Source organism: Ambystoma mexicanum, chromosome 6p (genome assembly GCF_040938575.1).
Source record: "Ambystoma mexicanum isolate Mex_15411 chromosome 6p, UKY_AmexF1_1, whole genome shotgun sequence".
NCBI classification, from domain to species: domain Eukaryota; kingdom Metazoa; phylum Chordata; class Amphibia; order Caudata; family Ambystomatidae; genus Ambystoma; species Ambystoma mexicanum.
In genome coordinates this window covers 1,196,369,912-1,196,393,927 of record NC_090935.1, presented here as the reverse complement: position 1 = coordinate 1,196,393,927, position 24,016 = coordinate 1,196,369,912, and positions in this window count along the sequence as shown.

Genomic DNA, 24,016 nt, shown 5'->3' with positions numbered 1-24,016 from the left:
AGCGAGGCTCCAACCTGTGGCTCTGCTGCGCAGATACACTGCAACCCGGCTGCAAGTGGTGAAACACATCTGGAGAGGCAGGTCTAGAGCAAAAGGGAGACACGCAGTCTGCTGCCTGATTCCAGCCCTCACAGAGCAAGAAACCTCACTCGCCTAACCCCAGAGCCCAGACTCAGCAGGAGGGCAGTGCAATCTGCGACACGGCCAGTGCAGCTGACCAGAGGAGACAAGACACCATGTGGAGCGCACAGTAAGGGGCTGGGTCCCCCCCACCGGCCTTCCTCCCCCTCCATGATCCATTGCTCGTAGAAGAGGTAAAGCAGATAGGGGGTGGGCCCCCCTACCTGGCCAGCGTGGAGTTGTTAACTGCACCCTGAGGCGCCCCCAACTGCCAAATTTGAGTGGCGGCCTGACATCTGGTGGGCCCTACAGGAAGGCCTGTCCCAGAGACATTCAAGAGGTAAGGAGGGGTGGCCCCCCCTCCCTGTGGAGACTTCATCATCCACCTGAAGCCATGGAGTGCAGGGACCCACAAGCCTTAGCATTCTTATATGCGTTGCCCAGGGGAAACGGAGGGACTGAGGTGGCCTGCCCACACCAGGAAGTCTAACAAGGCTAGGGGCTGACACAAGGAAAAGTGGGCAGGGCCGCTGGACCCCTGATTGCCCTCCTCCGGGGGCCCCACTGGAGAATACTGGGGATGCCTATGAGTTGGAAGGAGGCTCTAGCTCGGTTTTACTACCGAGGAGTTGAGGACATGGCAGAAGCTAAGGGAGAAGTGAGATCCATCCCCGGCCCACCGGAACTTGGGTCCATTAAGAGCGACATACAGACCATTCTGGAGGAGATCAGAGGGTGAGGACAGATATGGGGATGAGACTAGCAGACCTCTCGGCCAAAGTGGCTACCCTCGAGGATAGAATGAATGGAGTGGAGGCCAATCAAACCTCAATGGGACTCCTAGAGACGCAAATGGAGGCACGCTTCATGGAGATGGAGAGGCGTGAAGAGGAATTGTGCCTCAAGGTGGACAATATCGAGAACCGCAAGAGGCGGAACAACCTCTGTTTCTTCAGGCTGCAAGAGACGGAAGGTGAAACACTGGCAGCCCTGGAACATAAGGTACAGGAAGTAATAGGGATGGTCTTGGGCTCCATAGAAGGAGACACTGTCAACATGGACAGAATGCATCATGCCGCAGGGGGAACACATGGCCCACGCTCAGTCCTGGCACGTTTGCACTATTATAGGTGTAGAGGAGGTCCCAGATATCACCCGCACCCCTGCCCCCCATTGCGAGTTGCCAGTAAGGTGCTCACTGTGGTACGTGACGTATAAGGAGCAAATGAACCAACAGAGAGCCGCATTGGGACTCTGCCCCTTGTACGTAAGGAGATCAATACTGGTTGAAGCAGCCATAACGCGACAACCCTGTGCAGCACGGTACCCTATCAGACAGCCATACCAGCCACTGATACGGAATGAGGAATACCTGCACACGGTCCACAAGGAGATCCCTAAAGCCTTAATGGAAGGCCAATGAAAATAAACCAAGGGTCCGAGCAGCCCCGCGAACAAACAGACTTGGCTACTGAAAGCACGAATGCCAGTACTAGTAACTGCAAGGATAATGATAATGGATGCAGGGGAGAGACACTGTTAAAACATAAGAGAATGGTGCCACAACGCAAGATGGAAGCAACCGCCCTGTTGAATGTGTGTATATAAGCTTGAAATGCAAGATGCTAAAAAATCGATACTGCTTGCAATGCTTAGTAGAAGAGTAGAGCGGCAAGCGCCAACCATATATCTACCTCAATACTGCACAATATACACGTGCGACTCCATTTTGTGAAAGCAGAAATGTACCCAGGCGGCCAAAGGCCTGATAGGCCGGGTTTAGAAACCCAGCAAAGACCAGAGAAGGAGCAGAATCGAAACTCAACAAAGAGAGGCTTATGCGGGGGAAATCGAGGTCGACCAGAGAAGGGGTGGTGAGCATGAGCTCACGAGACTCTAACTACAGATAATACCAGCCCGCCCGTGAAGGTCAAGATAAGAGAGGCCCATGCAGGTGGCCAAGCGCACACAGAATCAAATGCACAAAAGGTTGGAAACTGAAGCAGATTCACGCTGAACCAACACGTGACCAGACAGGCGCGAAGATGTACCACCGCCTGATGTCAACCAGAACCAGAGGGTGCCATCACTTTTCCTGATAAGAGACTACAGATCCGAGGCCATACCCAGCCAACTAATTGACACACAGCCCTAAAACACTGATTGATGGAAGGGAGGATGGGTGAATCTTGGGACACTAGGCACCTGGGTGTCTACTCTAAAGCTGTTAATATAAATGGAGATTTATGTTTAGGGGTGTAACTTGCCCTATCAGAAGGGACCATGTAATCTAGGGTCCTATAGACACTGTAACCAATGAGACGTCGTACTTGTAGTGACGTCAATCACGTGTGGTGTAGACGGAAGGGCGTAGACGCCCACCCCATAAGAGTTATCCAATCCACTTGCGTTATTTCCATATACAGATATAGCACCTATACTTAAGTTACCTTTCCCAACCAATTGTATTGCATGATGATTTTTTGTAGAATTAGACATCAATGATGACAGATCATAAAAGAGGCTGTTGGACTAATGTTCGAGGAAGTCGGGGTGAGGCAGGTGTCCGTGATGCTGCTGATTTCCATAAACTGATGTATGTATCATTAAATGGACTTCCCTTTGCCAATTTACTGAGTCCTGATTATTGATCCTTGCCGGACGATGTGTATCCTGCACTCTGTCCTCGCATGGTGCAGCTATCTTGTATTATTAGTTTTCGAGGGTGAGTACTGACCAATGGGCCTGTCAGTAATTTCCTCTCCTCGTCAACACTTGGTAGGGTGAGGATGGTTTTGGCCATCGATTATAGATTATCGATTGATATAGTATAAGACACCATTAGACCGACGGTACAAAGTAACTCTGGGCCTTTGGTTACATCACAAGCCTTTTTGCTATTCCGGCTGAGTAGGCTGAGAAGCTCCCCGTGGACAATGATAGTGTAATTATTCCCAAAAAATCTGCCGTGGGTCTGAAGGGACCCACCTTTCCAAGCATAACCCTTCTCATTCCCACGGGCAGCGGATAGGACGAAAACCATAAAAGCAGGAAGAGGAAGGGGCGGTGATCCTGAAGTTCCAGAGAGGAAAAGAGGCGATCGGTGAGTGAAAACAACGAAACTCGTTACCTTGGCAAATGTCTTATAGGCCTTAGAGAAAGAAGGGGAAAGGTAACGGAGGGTGGTGGAGAAGATTAATACAGTTAAAAGTAGGAATGACTGTAGAAATTTAAAGGGTAAAAACCCGGGCACCTGAAGTAATTGGGAGGAATAACGGGGGGCACCCGAGAAAAAAACTGTAAGGAATACCTGGGGAGCACCCGAGCAAAAACTGTAAGGAATACCGGGGGGGCACCCGAGAAAAAAAACTGTAAGGAATACCGGGGGGGCACCCGAGAGAAAACTGTAAAATTCGCCTTGTTCCTGCGCTTTAAAGAGTGGCAGAAGGAACTTGAACCCAGAGCCCACAGAGGGGGGACTTTAGGCTACAATTACGTTTAAAGACGTCATATAGGGATTAGTTCAAATCCCATGATGGGGTAACAATTAGAAGGCAGGTATACATATGACCGGCTGGTGTCCGTCTAGTCTGTCAAGCGTCTGTCCTATATGTTCTGTGTATGCTGAACGTGGAATTATTGTGTTATTAATTGATGGCAATGTATTTTTGCTTTACGCGATTCTTTAAATGAGAGGGAATCGCCACTGAATTGATGTGTTTTGAGTAAAACTGTTGGTATAAAATTTTGCGGAAAAAATTGGATTGGAGTTCGCGTATGTGGTGCTTGCTCATAATAGCGTAAAGTTGAAAAACTGTATGAACTTTGTTGATGAGAACATTAAGGATGGAAGAAGTTACCCCACTTGCACACTTATGCAAGCAGTTGCCAAAGCACGCAACAAAATTGAAGAAATATAGCCAGGAGTGGGTTAAGGGCACCACAAATCAAATGTTTATGCCGTGGCCCCAAAATGGGTCATTGTCAAAGGCTGTTTTACAGCACATGACCACCTTCCTACATGCCACATATAGCGGGAAGAAGCTCGAAAAACGCCTTGCTGTTCTCGAGCTTTGGAAAATGTTTGAACAAAAAAAAGAAGAAGAATCCCCCGCAGACTGGATATTAAATGTATGTACGGAGGGGGGTGAGACACCTACCGCGCCACCTGCCCCGCCGGAACCAGTTGTTGAGGGGAGTAAGTTGGAGGGTCTTTACCAACTAAGAGAGCTTAAGGCAGCCACAGGTTATAGCAACCCTGCATATGAGTCACCTGCGTGTAGCAGTAACGAGACGAAAGAGAAGGAACAGGAAATTGACTCAGTCTCCACAGTCCCATGGGGCAAAGAGAGGCGAGGTGAGGAAGGGAAGGACCAGGCACAAACGAGTGCACCTCTAGATAGGGAGAGAGAGGGAAAGAAGCGGAAAGGAACCGATGAGTTAACATGTACAAAGGACGAATGGATGGGAGGGCAGATACTAGAAATTAGATGGAAAAGGAAGTGATGGTGCAAGGCCGAGTGAACGGTCAGATGAGGGGCAAAGAAAGGAAAGAGAAAAAGAAGTGGACGTAAGAAACGAGAGGGCAAGAAAGAAGGATAGGTTGAGGCGAGAACAACTATGTCCCGAAGAGCAAGGTATACCGCTCAGTCGCACGCAATATGCAGCCTATGAAAAGTACAGGCAGAACATGCTTAGGTTAGAGGAAGAGAAGAGAGTGCACGAAAGAAAGGTAAAAAAGCGAGAAGATGAGGAAAGTAGAAGGGCAAAAGAACGTAGAAATGAACAGATGAGGGAAGTAGATAAGGCTAGAGAGGAAGCGAAGAAGCGGAGAGAAATGGATGAGGAAGCAGAGCGTAAAAACAGGCAAAGGGCGTGAGATTTAGAATATTTGCAACGGGAAGTTAAAAAACCCAATCCTGTTGTAGACTGGGAAGACATAGAAGAATTCTTTCCTGCAAATGATGCGGTACCAAGTACAAGCGGGACAATTATTGATGATGACTTCGACACCTGAAGCATTGGGGAAGCGATTGATAAAATATATGGTGAGATGGGACTAGAACGAATCTCCAAAGAAGGAAGGGAAGATGAGCGCTTAGAGAGCACTCAGTTATATGACACTGAGGATGTCACCCGAAGTAGTGAGTGTAGAGGACGTTTCCTAGATAGACTAGAAGATGGGCAGAATGAAGATGATGCAAGAAGTTGTGCAAACTGGGAGTATTCAGAGTCAGACTCCGATGGAGAAGCAGAGAAAGTGATGTATGACGAAGAGAGGCGGTGCGAAGCGCGGCTCCCAGGGAGTCGAGAGGTACGGTGGTCAGACGTGGGCGAGTCCATAAGTAGGACACCGAAGTCCACTGGACTGTCCAGCCGAGATGAAGACAGGCGCCCCGGTCAGAGGGGGGCATCAGCACCTGCCTACACTGATAGATTAAGGGCATTGCCAGGTAGATGGCAAGGCGGGAATGCCACCCCGGCGAGAGACCGAGGAGGTGTAGAGAAGGGAAAGGAAGATTGTGCATTCCAATTCCCGCTGTTAGAAAAGGGGGGAGCAAGACCGCAATATATTCCATGGCCACACATGGACCGAGAGAATCTCAAAAATAAGCTTCCAATGTTGACATCGGGAGCTGGGAAATGGATACATGAGCTAGAAAAGATGACGGGGCTTCACCCTAGCCATAGGGGACATCAAGGGTCTCCTAATTGCTATACTCAGAGAAAGAGCAGACGATGTGTGGAAAAGGGCAGGCTACCCTAGGGTAACCATAACTAACACCTCTCATGACGGAGCGCCATTTAATAACTGTAGAGTAGCAGCATGGAAAGCCTGCGTACGCTATATCCAGACACGCCTGATATGGGAGCTATAATGACTCGAAAAATGAAGGAGTCAGAGGATCCGTTACTTTATATCCAGAATGTTCACGACGCGTGGGTGCTCGAAACGCATGAGTCTTGGACGAAATCGATCCCTGTATTCTACCATATATTGTGCCAAGGGTTACAAGAACCGGTGCAAAAACAGCTAAAAAAATTGGTAGGAATAGAAGCTAAACTGTGGGCTGAGATCCAGTTGACAATTGCACATTACTGTAGGCTGTTGCAAGAAAAGAATCGAAAGAAAGAGGCAACCCGTAAGGGAGAAGAGGCGAAGCTAGTGCAAAGGAAGCTCTCAAAATATGCTCTTGAGGGAGCCATGCTAACAAGCCCAGCCGAATCGAGTGCACAGCGTGCAGCTAACCCGCCCCAGAGTAATCAGGGTAACGCGGGATATTACCCGAGAGGAAGGGTATTTGGAGGAAAAGGATGGCAGAGCAATCAGGGAGGCTTTAGAAGTAACCAGGGAGGTTTTCAAAATGTTGAAGGTGGTATCCAGAGCACACCAATGGGCCGTCCAGCTATGCCAGATGGACAGATGGCCCGACCACCGCCAGTGTGTTGGCTATGTGGAGTGACAGGACATGTGGCGTGCATGGTGAATCAACCTGCTACCCCACAACAGGAAAATGCACAAAACTACACCATGCAGCAGCAGGCAGCTGGCTTGCAGCAAGGTGCACAGCAAATGGTCCAGCCACTGAACATGGGGAATGTACCGCAGGGACAACCCCAGCAGACACTGCCACAAGTGGTTCAGGACACTAATTCAGGTGGAGGAAACCCACAGGTGTACAATGGACGGAACCTATATATGAAATAGGACGGCTCACAGGGAACTCTGATGTGTTCTATCCTATCAGTGACACCAGACCCTAACAGGGAACCAAGGGTAAATGTCACCATAGGGGGAAAAGAATATTCCTTCTTAGTTGACATGGGTGCAACGCGCTTGTGCATACGAGAAGGCAAGTTCTCCTTGTCCGGCGAGGCAATAGATACCCAGAGTTTTACTGGAGCTCATAGCAGAGTTCCCTTTACTGATGCACTCCCAGTTTCTGTGGGAGAGTGTGACATGAATGTACCTTTATTGTATTCTCGTCAGTCCCCAGTAAATATCATGGGTCGGGACTTGATGACAAAGTTGAATATGACCATCTCATTCACTGAGGATGGCATAGTGTGCTCCACCCCAGGAATGCATTATTCAAACATGTGCAAAATGATCAGAGCATACTCTGGACGTGAAGCTATGAGAGCTGTACCGCTGGAGCCAGAAGTATTCGCATATGGCGTACGAGTGCTTATGGCGGGGTTGCCAGGCCTCGCAGACAAAACTATGAGAACTCCAGATGAGTTTCTATTCAGACCAAGAATACCCATGCACGAAGAGGAGGGACAAGTATTTCCCTTAATGATACACTCTGCCGCTGTGCGAGGAAAAGTGGTATTGATTGAGGAATGTGACGATGAGGGCAGACCTTGGTGTGCGATTGTCGCCATCGAAGAAGGGTATCGAGTGACTGACATCACCGATGAGGATCTGTTCGAAGAACACCATGACCTAGAAGAGACGGGGGTGGAAATGAGTCTCATATTTTGGGTCAAAATGATCAGGCAGGAGGTACCGCAGAGGATGATGTTAGCATTAGTACATCCAGAATACTTTGATAACGACATGGTCCTGGTGCCGGCCAAGGTATGGACTACAGGGCCCTATGACATAGGTCTCCTGAAAGGGGCCGGCGAAGTAAAAATTAAATTGAAACCAGGAGCAATTCTGCCACGGGCACGACAGTATCCCATGTCCAGAGAAGCGGATGAAGGGATTGCAAAGACAATCTCTGCCATGATGGAGCAGGGCATCCTTGTGACGTCAGAATCACCTTGCAACACAGTGATTTATCCTGTCAAGAAATCAAAGGGAGGATCTTGGCGTTTAATCCAGGATTTACGAGCATTGAACAACATAGTCGAAGCCGAGTTCCCTCTAGTCTCAAATCCATCCACAATTTTGTGCAACATACCCACTGAGGCTAAATACTTCACGGTGATCGATTTGAAAAATGCATTTTTCTCGATTCCATTGCACCGTGACTCACAAGACGTCATTTACTTTCAGACAAATGCGCCCTGAAAAGTACGAGGCTGCCACAGGGGTATTGTGAGTCTCCATCCATTTTCAAGAGTCCTGCAAACGGACCTAAGCAATATTGTGGTGGACAGTGTTGTTTTGCACTATGTAGATGACATTCTAATCTGCAGCATCACCGAAGAGCAATGCCGACAGGACTCTGTCCAGATATTGACTATACTGGCTGAAAAAGGATACAAAGTAGATAAGGACAAGCTGCAGTACTGCCAACAGGAGGTGTTGTACATAGGGCAACTAATCTCACATGAGGGGAAAAAGGTAACCCCAGAAAGGGCCGAGGCTATCATGCACACAGCCAAGCCGCGCACAATAAAGCGAATGCAAAGCTTCTTAGGCGTGTGCAATTATGTCAGAACATGGGTCTTTGACTACAGCTCACATACCAAGCCCTTGTTACAGGCTCTTAAAAAGGCACAGGCAACAAGAGAAGAAATTGAATGGTATGAAGAAATGGAGAAGGGGTTTCCAGAACTCAAGTGGGCAATTTGTAAGGCCCCAGTCCTCGGGATTCCTAATTATGCTGAGGAATTCTATCTGTTCTCTCATACCGATGGCAGTTTTATGACAGCAGTGCTCGCGCAGCGAACCTCATTGGGATATAAACCCCTAGCATATTACAGCGGGAGTCTGGACCCAGTAATGAAGGGCCACTTCCCGTGCGAACAAAATGTAGCTGCCGCCACATTCGCCATTGAGAAGGCGTCATCCATTGTGATGGGGTGCTCCATGACATTATATGTTGAGCACTCACTATTCGCCATACTAGAGAAGCCAAAGGGCACGCTGACTTCGCAAAGAGCATCAGCCTACGAGGTGATTATCTCTAATCCATAGATCAAAATAGTGCGATGCAAAACGGTGAACCCTGCTATGTTTATAGCCGAACCAGTCACAGAGGGAGAACCTGTGCATGACTGTGCAAACTATGAAGAATACTATGATGAGATGCCCAGGGTCAAGGAAAATGCCCTGCCAAGTGGAGAGATCATCTTTATTGACGGGTCATCAAGAATTGACCAAGGTGACGGTCTGAGGTATACAGGCGTGGCCCTAATCAAACACATGGCGAATGGAGAGTTGCGAGTACTTGTCAGTGCGCGAATACCATCTCACTATTCGGCACAGGCTGCAGAATTAGTGGCATTGATACTCGCCATCGAGAACCATGCAGACCAGGAAGTAACAGTGTACAGCGACTCCGCCTATGTGACGTCAACAGTGCACGCAGGATTAGTGCGCTGGAAGAGGAGGGGCTACCTCCAAGCAGACAGCATGCCAGTGCAACACGCAGCCTTGTTGGACAGCCTGATTTGTGTCACATGGAAATCATGAAGGGGACACGGAAGCCAAACGTATGGCATCCAAAACTGAAACAATCATGGACGTGGAGGTGGCACGTACCCATGAACGAATGATAGTAGCACGACCCACTCTAGAAGCCTATAAGAATATGGGGCAGTCTCAATTGATGGAGCTCCAGGGGGAGGCACCTCAAGAGGAGAAAAATGTATGGAAGCGTTGAGGGTGTTCTTTAAACCCCTCTGACAGATTGTGGAGGCAAGGCAGCACTGGTAAACCAGTAATGCCTGTCACCCTTCTAAAAGTAGCGCTAGAACAGCTTCACTACCCCATTCATATGTCAAAAGAAAATCTTGCTGCAACGCTTGCGGAAGACTGGTTTATACCGAATTTAACCGGGCATGTTGCATTCTTTATGGTAAACTGCATTATCTGCCAGCAATTCACTTCTGGGCACACATTAAAAGTAGTGAGAGGAGTCATCCCCAGACCAAATGGACCTTTCCAGCACCTACATATTGATTATGTCGATATGATTCAGGTGTGTAATGGGTACAGGTATCTACTTGTGGTGGTGTGTCCCTTTTCCAGATGGGTAGAAGCAGGCCCCTGTACACACCCTGATGCTGCCTGTGCTGCTAAATTCCTGGTGAGGGAGGTTTTCCCTAGATGGGGGATGTGCGAGGTAATGAGATCTGATAATGGGGAACATTTTGCAAATGCAGTATTTGAGCAGATTAGCTTGTTGCTTGGTATAAAGCACAAATTCTCGTCGGCGTATCACCCAGAGGGAAACGGGATATGTGAACGGAGCAACGGCTTGCTTAAGGAAAGGATAGCCAAGTTGAAGCTCACATTATGAAAGGGATGGATGCACTGCCTACCACTAGCATTGTATGCTCTTCGGAACCAGCCAGGCTCCGACCATCATCTAACTCCGCACGAAATAGTCACGGGGAGAAGGATGAGGACCGCTCTTACCCCCCCCGAGACAGAGCTAGATGTGATGCCCAGTCAACTAGGGAGGTTCTGGGAGAGGAGATGAAGGCCTATCTGGATTGTCTCACATCCAGTTCCACTCTCATTTCAGGCCAGCTGCAGCGACGGCAGAAAAGAGACGACACAGCACAAACCACAACAGACAGTGCTGATGCCGATGCAGCTCATAGCCTATGCGCACCTCTTGTCTTCCCTGGAGATCGCGTCCTCGTGAAGAATTTCACCAGAAAAAGGTAGGACGAGCCGAGGTTTAATGGCCCGTTCATCGTAGAGGACTGCACCCCGTCAGCTGTCAAGCTCAAAGGCAGAAGACCCTGGATCTTCACGAATGATATAAAATTCTTTATAGGAGAGAGCACTCCTACTACATCTACTGCCGAGGAATCCACAGACAACGGGGAAGGACCGCAGCACGTGCAGACATGATCTATGGCAAGGAAGAAGGACGCATACACAAGACAGTTCTTCAAACCAAGTGAAAGGTGACAAAAGGACAATTAAATGAACATTCAATGTAGCCAACAAAAGAACTTTTGTGAAAATCTTGTCCATGCTGAACCTTTACTTTAGGCATAAAAAAGACAATAAGAAGCACGCAAACACCCTGTGCAGCCAAAGGTGCAGGGTAAAAGAAGAAAATTGCGTACTCATATCAACAGTAGCGCTAATCTCATGAACATTGAAAGCCACACAAAGCATTTGATGCCTAAGACTCTGATAAGAAGTAAAAGTAAGATCAAGACTTTGTTCATGGACATATGGTTCATCCCAGCAGAAGTCTCAAGTGGGATGTGCTCACATATTTTCAGCTGGTAGTACTGTCCTACCCTTCACTTATAGGCAGAGAAGCCAGTGTTACTGAATTCATTTAAGACCCTGCAAACAAGAAAATAATCCGACAACTACTGACTGTCTTAACAGAAACTTTCATTAAACTTCCCGAACACAGTGGAAAAGACACAGAGGCTTCCACCACAAGTAATCATTGACGAGATCACATATACTTTGTTCTTCCGCATCATCGCAGAATGTCCAGGACTTATTGGGAGAACTACAGATACATTGACATTTATTAGAGATCTAAAAAACAATTACTTTCTCAACCAAGTGTGGTACAAGCTGAACCACGTGGTTGGAACTCACGCAGCAGGAAAGTGCAAAACTTGTTCGCATCAAAAGAAGGGACTGTGATTAGGACCCAGCAGACGAGGCAAATGTCCCTATCACCTGAGGATACATGGCTGGCACAACGTTTTATTTCGATTAGTCACAGACTATCCGGAAATGGTGGGGAGACCTGCAGATGTTGACATCATCATCTTTCTTAGGAATCCGGCCAATGCCCTACACATTTGCACACTCCTCCAAGGCATCATTCTCCAGGTGGAGCTGTCCAATTTCCAGTGAGAATTCCTGAGGAGATTTCAGTGAGACTAGCCGACGGGGGACAGATCGAAAAGAAAAAAAAACAACTAATCACACTGCAAGAGAAGGCCTGTGACTTTAGATCCAATGAACCAGACAAATGTAATTAACACCTGAAAACAGTTGTTATGCTTTTCGTGTTTTCTTTCAGCTCATTGAAAACTTTCCAGAACTAGTGGGCAGGCTCCGCAACATTGATATGCCTGCCTTTCTTAATGATCCAGCAAAGAATGCCCAACTGAACAGGCTCCTAAGAGCTATTGCATCACAACTCAGAAGCAACTATGGACATCCACAACTAAGAAGAGCCTTAGAAGGGGGCGTTCCAAAATAACCCTTTTCCTCATCCCCAACCGGGGACAAGGCAGGAAAACAAAAGACCTAGTTCTTCATGCTTCCAACATAGGACATATCGAAAATAGAAGAACCAAGGATAATTACATCCGTTCTTATTTTTCTTGTTTTGTGTTTTCTATTTGTTCATCATTATCACGCAGGAGAATAAATGGGTAAGAGATAGACTGTTCACCAACTCGACCTCGAAGGACCAAGTGAAAAGAACAGAGACATGAACTTCACTGCCGTGTTTACCCTTTTCAACCTTTTTCTTATTTTTTCCTACCTTCTCATATGTTCACTTTGACTTTTATTTTTATTTTTTCAAAATTTTATTTTGCGTGATTTGTAGCGAATCCATCCTTTCATGGTGTCACAGCAAACAGGGTCCTGTATGTCCCCAGGGCCAAGGTGAGTTGGAAGAGTGCCCTGGGAATACGCTGGCCATACAAATACAGGATAATTATGATGTGTTGAAAACGATAGTCTAACCTTTTCCATAGTTTAGCAAAGGAACTGTACTCGATACTCAGAGACTATCATCATCATCTCTAGTAAGAGGGGGGACATTGAACTGCACTTGTCACTTTAGTGTTTATTGAACTTTGAACGACGAAAACAGAATAAGAAGAAAAATAAACTATTGACTGTGGACGTATTTGAAATGGGGGCCCAAAACAGTAACTTAGTCGTGCCACCAGTGGAAGGGCGACCCGGTTTCCTGGAAGGAGATGCTGTAAACTGTCTTTTAAGGCCGTCATATGTATATGCATTGTGACTATTGTAATATTTCTATTGTTAACTATTAGAACTGCATTTTTTATTGGTGCACGAAGCGTCCCAATGTCTGTGCTTCCACCAGGTAATGAACATCTGGGGCCCACAAAAGCACCCAGACCTTACATTGTCATCCCTGTTGCAAGAAAAACTGATGATAAAGCAAACGATTTACAGTTGAATGTAATTAGCAGTAACACGCATACACTTGAAGTAATGAATGGTGAGAAAGGCTGGAGACAGGGTTAGCACGGAATGAATGATAACATAGCACTGTCCACGGCACGCACCCATACTCTGAGTGCACACGAACAAGGGCAAGTGTCAATGGCTACGAAACTGCAGGCCAAACCAACTGAAAGAGGGAAATGACCTGTGGAACAAGCAGCTCCAGAAGACAGGGAGCAACATGAGAAACCGAACCGAAGTGAAATAGCAAAATCACTCAATAGAACAGAGGAAGCAACGAAAGAACTCACTGAGAAAACACATGCGGTAGTTGAGTATGTGTTTCCACTCATGCTTAGAGCAAAGAAGCTACATGAGGAGCTGCGCAAGACAACCACCACAACTGTGACAGCGAGCACGCCAGCTCCAACGCCAGAAGTAACTACCGAGCCTACGACACAGCCACATGTCGGAAGGATGATAAATCACATGCGGTGGGAGGAGGTCTACAAAAGAATGCAGGAGGGAAGGAAAAGAAGTGCAAAACCTCCCCATATTACTGCAGGGCAGGAAATGAAACCTGCCCCTCCAAGGATAATGCCCGAGAGTCTGCCTGAACGAAAGAGCAGTACAGACACATTCAGAGACATAACAGAAAAACACTAAGGATCAAGAGAAGTCCATATGAAACCGATAACGAGTTAAACGATTACTTGGACAGCACGGCCCATCTTGGAAACAACATATGGTACCAGCACATGAAGGAAGTTGGGCGAAGACAATCAGAAGGAGAATGTTTCGTCTGTGCACTCCTGCCGTACAGCATGGGCAAGTCCAAACCTTTGTGGCTGTAGAAATAGATGTCCCCATAGCACACTGCATGTCACATGTGGCAATGTGTAACACCAGAGGACAGAATATGGGGAGAAACGCCTCATTGATATGGGCCAACGAAAAGGACTACCCTGATGAAGACGGATATGTCCAGGACATCAAAACAAGAAACAGGGCGCACACCAAGAATCATGTGATTAGATATGAAAACCCTGACGTCAAGGGATCAGGAATAAGGTGGGAAATAAACTCAAGACTGAACGTCCAAGGGAAAATGGCAGAAGAAGCCCAAATATGGAAGAACCAAGGACAAATGCAGATCTGGGGATCAGTAGTCTCCCCAGACGGATAGGAAGAAGGAGTAGTAATCTGCCGAGCTTGGATGGTCCTTCGACCCTGCAAAGAAGCAATAGAGAACTCCCAGAGACTATGCAGACCATTGAGACCAAAATTGGTAAAGCTGTTGACATGGGTCGAAGACAGAGGAGGACCCTTGCAGATAGTACCGCTGGAAAACCCGAAACTGTGCTTTAGAAGTAATGGCATGAGGAAAATGGGGGAGAATCAAAACTGCGGGTGAATATACGAAGCCCCAGGGATGTCGCAAGGGACTGCAGACCTGATGGACCACTATTGGACATGTGGATCCAAGGCATACATAAGGCTACCGAAGAACTGGGGAGGCACATGCACACTGGTGAACGCACACGTTCCAGCGCTAGTGATTCCAAAAAAGGAACTGAATTTGGACAGTTTCCCGAAAGCAGACGCTCACCTAAGGAAAAGGAGGTCTGTGGAACTAATGTCAAGGATGAAGAGAGAGAATTACTTCTCCGCCAAATAGGAGGACGCATTTTATGCCATTCCCTACGAACACAGGCTGTTCAGCCTAACTTATCAGTATTTACAACAATACTCTTGCCACATATCCAAGCTGGTGTAAACACCAATTGGTTGCAGATAACGAGATGGGAGTTACTGCAAACCATCAACACCACAATAAAAGGATTCAATGCAATCAAAGAAGAGCTGAGAGCAGTCAGACTGATGACCCTCCAGAACAGATATGTGCTTGACATGATCACCACAATGGATGGAGGTGTTTGCGCAAAATTGGAGAATCATGTTACACATTTATACCATCACACGATGAAGAAAATGGAACCCTCACAGAGGCCATAGACATGTTAACAACCCTGAAAAACCAGATGACCGATGAGACAGATGAAGTGGACGATGACAGCTAGTTTGGGAACCTATTCTCATGGGTCCCGCAATGGATGGCAGATATATTCAAGTTCCTGGGAGCTTTGCTAGCAATGGTGCTGCTAGGAGTCTGTGTTATCAAGATAATCATCACACAGTGCCAGAAAACAGCAAAGAAGGCCATTGGGAGGAAAATTATGGTTGATGTCGAGCCAGGCTGGAAGCCCAGAGTCCTGACAGATGAGGAGATAAAAGACTTTGTGAAGGCCAGTGAATTTGCAGCAGAAGGAACAAAATTCACTTATCGCAAGAAACGAAGAAGGTCCGAAGGCAAATGGATTTACTGCAGTCCAAATGGACAATGCCAGTTGATGACCTGGAACAAAGATGAGCATGGGAGAACAGCAGGAAGCTTGAAAGGGGTGATAAAGATATGGACACCAAAATCGCATTCTTTCACGCCTTCTTGTGTAAACCAAGGAGACGATGAGCAAGAAGCTGAGGAATCAAAGAAACTGAATATAAAGGAGGAAGTAGGAGTGGTCAATGAACTGACCAGATGGGGGAGTGTAGAGGAGGTCCCAGATATGACCCACACCTCTGCCCCCCATTGCGAGTTGCCAGTAAGGTACTCGCCGTGGTACGTGACGTATGAGGAGCAAATGAACCAACAGAGAGCTGCACTGGGACTCTGCCCCTTGTACATAAGGAGATCAATACTGTTTGAAGCAGCCATAACGCGACAAGCCTGGGCAGCACAGTACCCTATCAGACAGCCATTCCAGCCACTGATACAGAATGAGGAATACCTGCACACGGTCCACGAGGAAACCCCTAAAGCCTTAATGGAAGGCCAATGAAAATAAACCAAGGGCCCGAGCAGCCCCGAGAACAAACAGACTTGACTACTGAAAGCATGAATGCCAGTACTAGTAACTGCAAGGATAATGATAATGGACGCAGGGGAGAGACACTGTTAAAACATAAGAGAATGGTGCCACAAGGCAAGATGGAAGCAACCGCCCTGTTGAATGTGTGTAAATAAGCTCGAAATGCAAGATGCTAAGAAATCGATACTGCTTGCAATCCTTAGTAGAAGAGTAGAGCGGCAAGCTCCAACCATATATCTACCTCAATACTGTGCAATATACACGTGCGACTCCATTTTGTGAAAGCAGAAATGTACCCAGGCGGCCAAAGGCCTGACAGGCCGGGTTTAGAAACCAGCAAAGACCAGAGAAGGAGTGGAATCGAAACTCAACAAAGAGAGGCTTATGCCGGGGAGATCGAGGTCGACCAGAGAAGGGGAGGTGAGCATGAGCTCACGAGACTCTATCTACAGAGAATACCCCGCCCGTGAAGGTCAAGATAAGAGAGTCCCATACAGGTGGCCAAGCGCACACAGAATCAAATGCACAAAAGTTTGGAAACTCAAGCAGATTCACGGTGAACCAACACGTGACCAGACAGGCACGAAGATGTACCACCGCCTGATGTCATCCAGAACCAGAGGGTGCCATAACTTTTCCTGATAAGAGACTACAGATCCGAGGCCCTACCCAGCCAACTAATTGACACACAGCCCTAAAACACTGATTGATGGAAGGGAGGAAGGGTGAATCTTGGGTCACTAGGCATCTGGGTGTCTATCTCTAAAGCTGCTAATTAAAATGGAGATTTATGTTTAGGGGTGTAACTTGCCCAATCACAAGGGACCATGTAATCTAGGGTCCTATAGACACTGTTACCAATGAGACGTCGTACTTGTAGTGACGTCAATCACGTGTGGTGTAGAGGGAAGGGCGTAGATGCCCACCCGATAAGAGTTATCCAATCCACTTGCGTTATTTCCATATACAGATATAGCACCTATACTTAAGTTACCTTTCCCAACCAATTGTATTGCATGATGATTTTTTGTAGAATTGACGTCAATGATGATGGATTTTGCCCATAAAAGAGGCTGTTGGACTAATGTTCGAGGAAGTCGGGGTGAGGCAGGTGTTCGTGATGCTGCTGATTTCCATAACCTGATGTATGTATCATTAAACAGACTTACCTTTGCCAATTTACTGAGTCCTGATTATTGATCCTTGCCGGAGTATGTGAATCCTGCACTCTGTCCTCGCATGTTGCAGCTATCTTGTATTATTAGTTTTCGAGGGTGAGTACTTACCAATGGGCCTGTCAGTAATTTCCTCTCCTCGTCAACACAGGTACAAGATGAAAATCCTTGACCGAGCAAAACGCATGAAAGAAGGGGATTATGGTGACTCGAAGGTGTGTATTTTTCAAGATCTCTAGGCCCTCACATTGCTGAGACGCATAAAATGCGGGGCCCTCACCAGATGGCTCCAAGAGAAAGGGGTGAGGTACCGATGGGGTTTCCTCTTTGCATTGGTGTTTGTATTGGGAGGGGAGAGATACCACCTGGTTGCGGAGGAAGAGATACAGTGTGTCAAGGATGACCTGGTGGGTCGCCGGGAGGATTCCACCTAAGAGCAGAATAGACAAGGACCAGACACTGCCGAGTGCCCAGATACAGTAAGTGGAAAGTGAAGAGCAAAGGGGACCTGGAAATTCTAAAAGCTGAACACTCCCCCACGTCGAGACGACAATACTTGAGGGGGTGATAGGAAAAAGGATCCTTATATCTCTGAATTTCCTTATCATCAGGATCTCACCATGATACCCTTATGGGAGACTGCGTAGGAGCTGGTGGGGTTGGCTAAGTGATTGGGCAGGGTTACTGTTTAAGTGGATAGTTGTTTTGGTTAGTGAAAGTGAGTTGGGGGCTGGAAGGGTAGGGGGCACCAAGGAGGCATGCATTTTTTTCTTTAGGGTGGGGTGTGGGTCTGGGGCTAATTAGTCCTAATAACAGAAGAAAGGATGTAGAGAGACTCCCTCTGAACCTACAGGAGTTAGAATGGTCAGAGGGGCTGCCCATCAATTTGTGCAAGGCAGGGAGAGAAACCCTGATGGTTCAACGTGCTCGCCCAATGTGGCTAGGGCGTGAGGTTGAATGCCTCAAAACTGGGACAGAGAGGGGAAGGAAGGGGCAGAGGGGTTAGGGGAGGGAAAAGATGGGAGGGGGTGAGGGGACAGGGAAAGGGCCCTCAAGCAGCAAAGCGTAAGTGTAGCAATGGGACAGGTACTCAATAGGATATGTAAGGGGCAACCAACGACAAGTGAAAAGGAGATATGGCTTAAGTTGTAATAAGCACGCTGAACATGAAAGGTCTGAACTCTCAGAACAAGAGGAACTAGGAACATGTTTCGTAAGCAGAAATTGGCAGTACTTTTTCTACAAGAGACCCACTACAAGCAAGGGGCAGAGTCAATAAAAAAGGGCAACGATCTTGCTGGGTAAATCCTTTTGGTTAACCGGGATACAAGCCAAGAGAGGCTTGGGGGGAAATCTTCTTCAGTGTAAAAGGAATTAATGAGGGGACACAGATCACACTTGCCACTCTATATGCGCCTAATGTGGGCCAATTGGGGTCTTGAGATGGGCATTCAGGATGGTGGATGGCTGGGCGGAAGGCGAAAACATTTTGGGTGGGGTCTTTAACCTAGTGGCAGACCCTACACAGGAGTGGTGGTCAGTGAAGGGAGTGGGCTTTAAACCAGTGACTAAAGATAACCCAGCATTTCGGGACCTCCAACTGGACCACTTCTGGGCAGATATCTGGTAGAGTTGACAGCCGTGCCGAGGGGGGGTATATGTTTTTCTCCCCACCGCATCAGACATACATGCGGATAGACCTCCTGAACCCGAGAGAGCAGGAGTGGGAAGTAAGGGTGCCTACTGTGGAGGTAATTACGTGGTCAGACCACAAACTGGTGATGGTGACCCAGCAGCTCCCTAAATCCTATTGAGGTTTTAGATGGAGGTGCAGTGACACCTTTCTGAGAGACAGGGTTTTCAAGGTCTTCCTGGGAAAAGAGATAGGGGCGTACTTCGAAACTAATGATAAAGGGGAGACACCCATGCGGACGGTCTGGGAGGCAGATGATGAGAGATAGCTTGCATGGAAAAAGGGAGAGAATTCCATGCCTTTGCCGCAGCAACTGAAATAAATAATCCAATTACCCCACTAATTCAGGATTAAAAGAGGATCCCTCATCATCTGGCTTTTCGCCGTTCTCTTAAAACTTTTCTGTTCTAGGTCTCGAGTCAGTTGTGTTTGCCGGTCTAGCGCCATTATGCCTTCCGGCGTACATGCGCTCTATTCATACCAATAACATAACGTAACATAACTGCCGACCCCCATGGCAAAATTGTTTAATTCTACCCCCAGCATTTTTACAGGGCCTCATAGCGGTCATCCCAAAACCTGGGAAGGATCAGGTTAACTGTGTCTCATATAGGCCCATCTCTCTCTTCAACATTGACGCTAAGTTATTTGCCAGAATTCTTGCGTCACGCTTGGAATTGGAAGAAAGAGGGAGCATTGCTGTTGGCCCTTGACGCTAAGCAGACATTCGACCGGGTGAGTTGGGCCTTCATGAGGAAGGTCTTTGCAGTTCTGGGAATGGCCTGAGGTGGATTTCCTGGATGATGGCCCTGTATTCAAAGCCGACAGCCAGGGTGGTGGTCAATGGAGTCGAGTCACAGGCTTTCCCCCTGCGGTGAGGTATGCCCTAGGGATGCCCCCTCTCTCCGTTGATTTATGCATTGGTCATGGAGCCATGGGTGGCGAGGGTTAGGGATTGTAAGGGGATCAAGGGAGTCATGGTAGGGGGGATCAACTGCAAGATCAACCTGTTCACTGATGATGCATTTCTCTACATTGCTAGGCCGTCTTGTTCGGTGCTAGCCTTGTTGGAGAGTCTGTAGCAGTACGGAGGGCTATCAGCGTTCAAGGTTAATCTGGGTAAATCAGTGGTGTTCCCGGTAAGAGGGCTGATGGAGGTGGAACACAAGTTTATTGTGGAGCTACTGTTTCAGATACAGGAGGAAACTTTCCGTTACCTTGGAATTCAAGTGACACACCCCTTTGAGGATCTCTTCCCTGGGAATTTCATCCCCCTCTGGTCGACCAAAAGGCGATATTTGGAGAGGTGGTCGAAATCGGGGCTGTCATGGATTACACGCTTAAATTCCATAAAGATGGTTGTACTCCCCACATTTTGGTTCCTATTTCAGATGTTGCCAATAGGGATTCCGACATCATTTTTTGCCAAGGTAAAGGTGGCCATGATGAGGTTCCTTTGGGGGGGCTAGACATAGGATAGCCTATAGGACACTGATCCTGCCAAAGGAGGAAGGGGGAGTCAGGTTTCCTGACCGGGCAACGTACCACAAGGCGGACCGACTCAGAGTCCTAGTGGACCACTTCGACTCATCCCCAAATAAGCAGTGGGTGGCAATGGACAACGAGGTACTGGCCCTGGTCACACTAGATGAATGTTTGTGGGTCCCTAGAGCCTGCATTTCGAAGAGAGTGCTCCACCACCCAATTTTGTACATTCTTTGGTCCATATGGAGGGAGGGCAGGGACAATAGATTGCTCACAATGTGGCCCTCTCCCCGGAGCTGTATTTGGGCTCCCCCTGTGAGGCATGGGATAGAGGAGCCATTGGCACTTCAGTCCTGGTACGAGGCTGGTTTAAGCAGGGCAGGGCAGATGTGGGAGGGGGAGATTTTCATCATCCTGAACAGGCTAAAGGAGACTCTGGGACTTCACAATCTGGCACCTTTCCGCTTCCTAAAACTAAGAGGGGTCCTGACAGAAGGCCGGTAGGGGGCAAATTTGAGGAGAGAATTGACGAGCTTTGAGAACTTTTTAATCACAGAGAGGGGATCTAAGGGGCTCATGGCGGGAATGTATAAAAGGATTCTCTTGGCAATCCCTTGGGACCCTCTCCCGTTGCGAGTCAAGTGGGGACATTGAAGACACTCTGTGGGCACAAATGTGTAGGTGGGATAACCGATCCACGACCTCACTCCAATACAGACATCAGGCCCTAAAACTGTTACACAGATGGCACTATCCCCCTACAACGATTGCCCAATTGAGGGAGGGGATATGACCCGCACTATTGGAAATGCCACTGGGATAACGTAGATTATATTCACATGTGGTGGGGTTGCTCAAAGGTCCAGGTGTACTGGAGAGAGTTCTTATCTTGGATAAAGGGGTGGACGGGATTCAGGGGGACTTCTTGCCCTGGCTTCTCCTGTTTGGGGTAGTAGTGGAGGAAGAGTCAGAATCAGAGCAGGGGCATATGTTCCAGATTATGATGCTGCTTGGCTCAGTTGTGGAAAAACCTGCGTATGCCCAACGAGAAAGAATGGGTCTCAAAGATTCGATCCATTTACGACATGGAATATCTCACCCATCTCTTAGACGAAGCAAAATCTGACATAGAGGGCCTGTGGCTACTTTTATTTGAATGATACAGGTGTTGAGGTGGACAAGGGAAGGAAAAGGGACTGATGGGTGGGGGGTCCCGACAGCCATCGGAGCGGTCAATGTAGCCTACGCCCCCTACTAGGGGCACCGCAGAATGGATCGAATTTAAGGGGGAGCTCACAGACTCACGGTCATGCGTGTCCCGATGACACTTGGTTGGAAAGTTGATACTGTCCTTGGCTGAACATTTGAGGAGGCAATTACACTTTGCTGCACGGAAGGGTCGGGTGGGATTTTTTGGCTGCATTATTGCTGACAAGTGTTGTTATTAACAAAATGCCAATAAGGTTTAATTTTGAAGAAAAAAAAAAGGTTCCCTGTTCCTACACCCCCATCAAAATGCTGCAGAGACATGTGGCGAAGCAGCAGTGCACCAAATATGGGCCATATGAGTGGTCATAAATGAAATCCGGACACAAAGTTATAATATTTTCCACAGTAGAGTTTTTGTTCTTAAATAAAAATGGGTTGGAAGAATACCTTTCTATCCCTATTGTAAAGAAGAACTTCCCTATCTAGAAATTAACACTAAGGATCTTTTGGGGGCATGCGGGGGTCACCAGCTGCTTTGGGAAGACTCAGCAGCTTTTTCCAGTGTCTCCAACTCTGCTCATGCTGCTTCTCACTTTGGAGTGTGCAGATGTTCTTCCAACATTCTGCGTGGCTCTGTAGTCACACGCCAGCTTTCCTGTTCGACCCAGACCGGAGAACGCTGTTCTTCAAACGGACCCATGTCCAGGAGACCCAGCACGGCTACCAGTGGCTCCATGGGCTTTCTTGCTCACACACGGAATCTCTCCTCCTGTCCCGGCGGCCTTCCGTTTTGCCACAGCTATCCAGGTACCTCACGCTCATGAGCCTCATCCTGGTGTTCAATGTCTTCTCCTGCACTGCTCTCTCCACTAGTGTGGTTGCCATCTTCAAATGTCCCGCACACCGAAGGCTTGGAAAAACAACTAGCCTGCAGCCTCCATGTTGTACTTCGAGCTCCTGTCACTTTGCACACACTCCCTCATTTTCCTCATCCCAGTACATGGGTGATTATGGGAGTTGGAGGTCATGGTTTTCATTGGACCTTTAACTATCAGATGTTTTTTCTCATAGAGTTCACATAAAGGCACATTAGAAACAAAAGGTGTTATGTGTGTGTTGTGGGTGTTTAAGTCCAAGGTGGGGGCCTGGACAGAATGATGAATAGAAAAGGTTTCTTGACTTTCTCTACAAGGGAGAACCGCTAGGTGACAATAGGCCATTAAGGTCTTGGGTTGCAAACGGTCTTCCTCATGGGAAAAGGTGGAATACTGTGTCTCATCCAAAGAGGGCATGTCATCTCCCTAGTAGTTGTCTCCTCCCATGTGATCCACCCTCATATAGCTGCTGCCAGGGTCAGGATCAGGTATCGGCTGCTGTCCCCTGGCCGCATGGGAGGAGGTTCCAGCCGGGGAATCCGCAATGACTCCATTGGATTCATCATAGGCAGCAGCTACCCACAAACTTGGCACACGCACAACACAGCTCGTTCCCTATGCCTCTCCCTCTCTATCTCTCTCAGTCTCCACCCAAAGGCAACATATGGAAACAGGAAACTGGAAGTTTGTAATTTAGTTTCACTTTCTCTTACTAGGTTCAGACGACTCGACACAGCTCAAATCAATACTTTCCTATGGCTCAAAAAAACATATGCTGATTCGAATCAATATGTGTCAATTGTTTGAAAGATCATTAATTTTATATGAATGAAAGACAGCTACTGGCTCGAAGTGGATTGAGCTGAGCAGAGCCGTGTATGTGTCAAATCAGACATGTATCGAATCGGCTTGAATTGACTCACAAACCATCGCTATGGAGGCTGGAAGGGTTGAGGCGGGTCAAACCATTTTTTGCATTGTTCAAGCTGGCATTAGAGTTATGTACTTCAAGGTTCATCCATCCCTATTTGTGATGTAATCTGTGAAGTTGTGTGTGAAGACATTAGCAGTTTATGGCTGGGAGGGCGAGGTATAGTTGCGTTCCTAACAACAGCTGCCAAATTTCAGTAGTTTTAGGTTTTGCAGTAAAACTATAATGTAGCTTCAACAGCTGCTTTTCCTGGGAATTAGTACTTTTCTTTTAAATGTAGGCTGTTACATAACGGAGAACCATAAATTCCCTTGACCAAAATTTGGAGTGATCATGTTTTTTTTTAATGATATACTATGATTATGCAACCCAAATCACTGTTCATGTGGCATGCTCATGCACAGTGCCCATACTTGGAGAGCCCACAGTATTTCTCTTTTTTGTGCTATCATTGAGCCTATGATTTGCCAACCTTTTGGTGTTTTGATAAACTGGTGAATAGTTTAAGGCTGTTAAAGATAAATATCTTTGGGGCAAGTATGATTCAAAATTC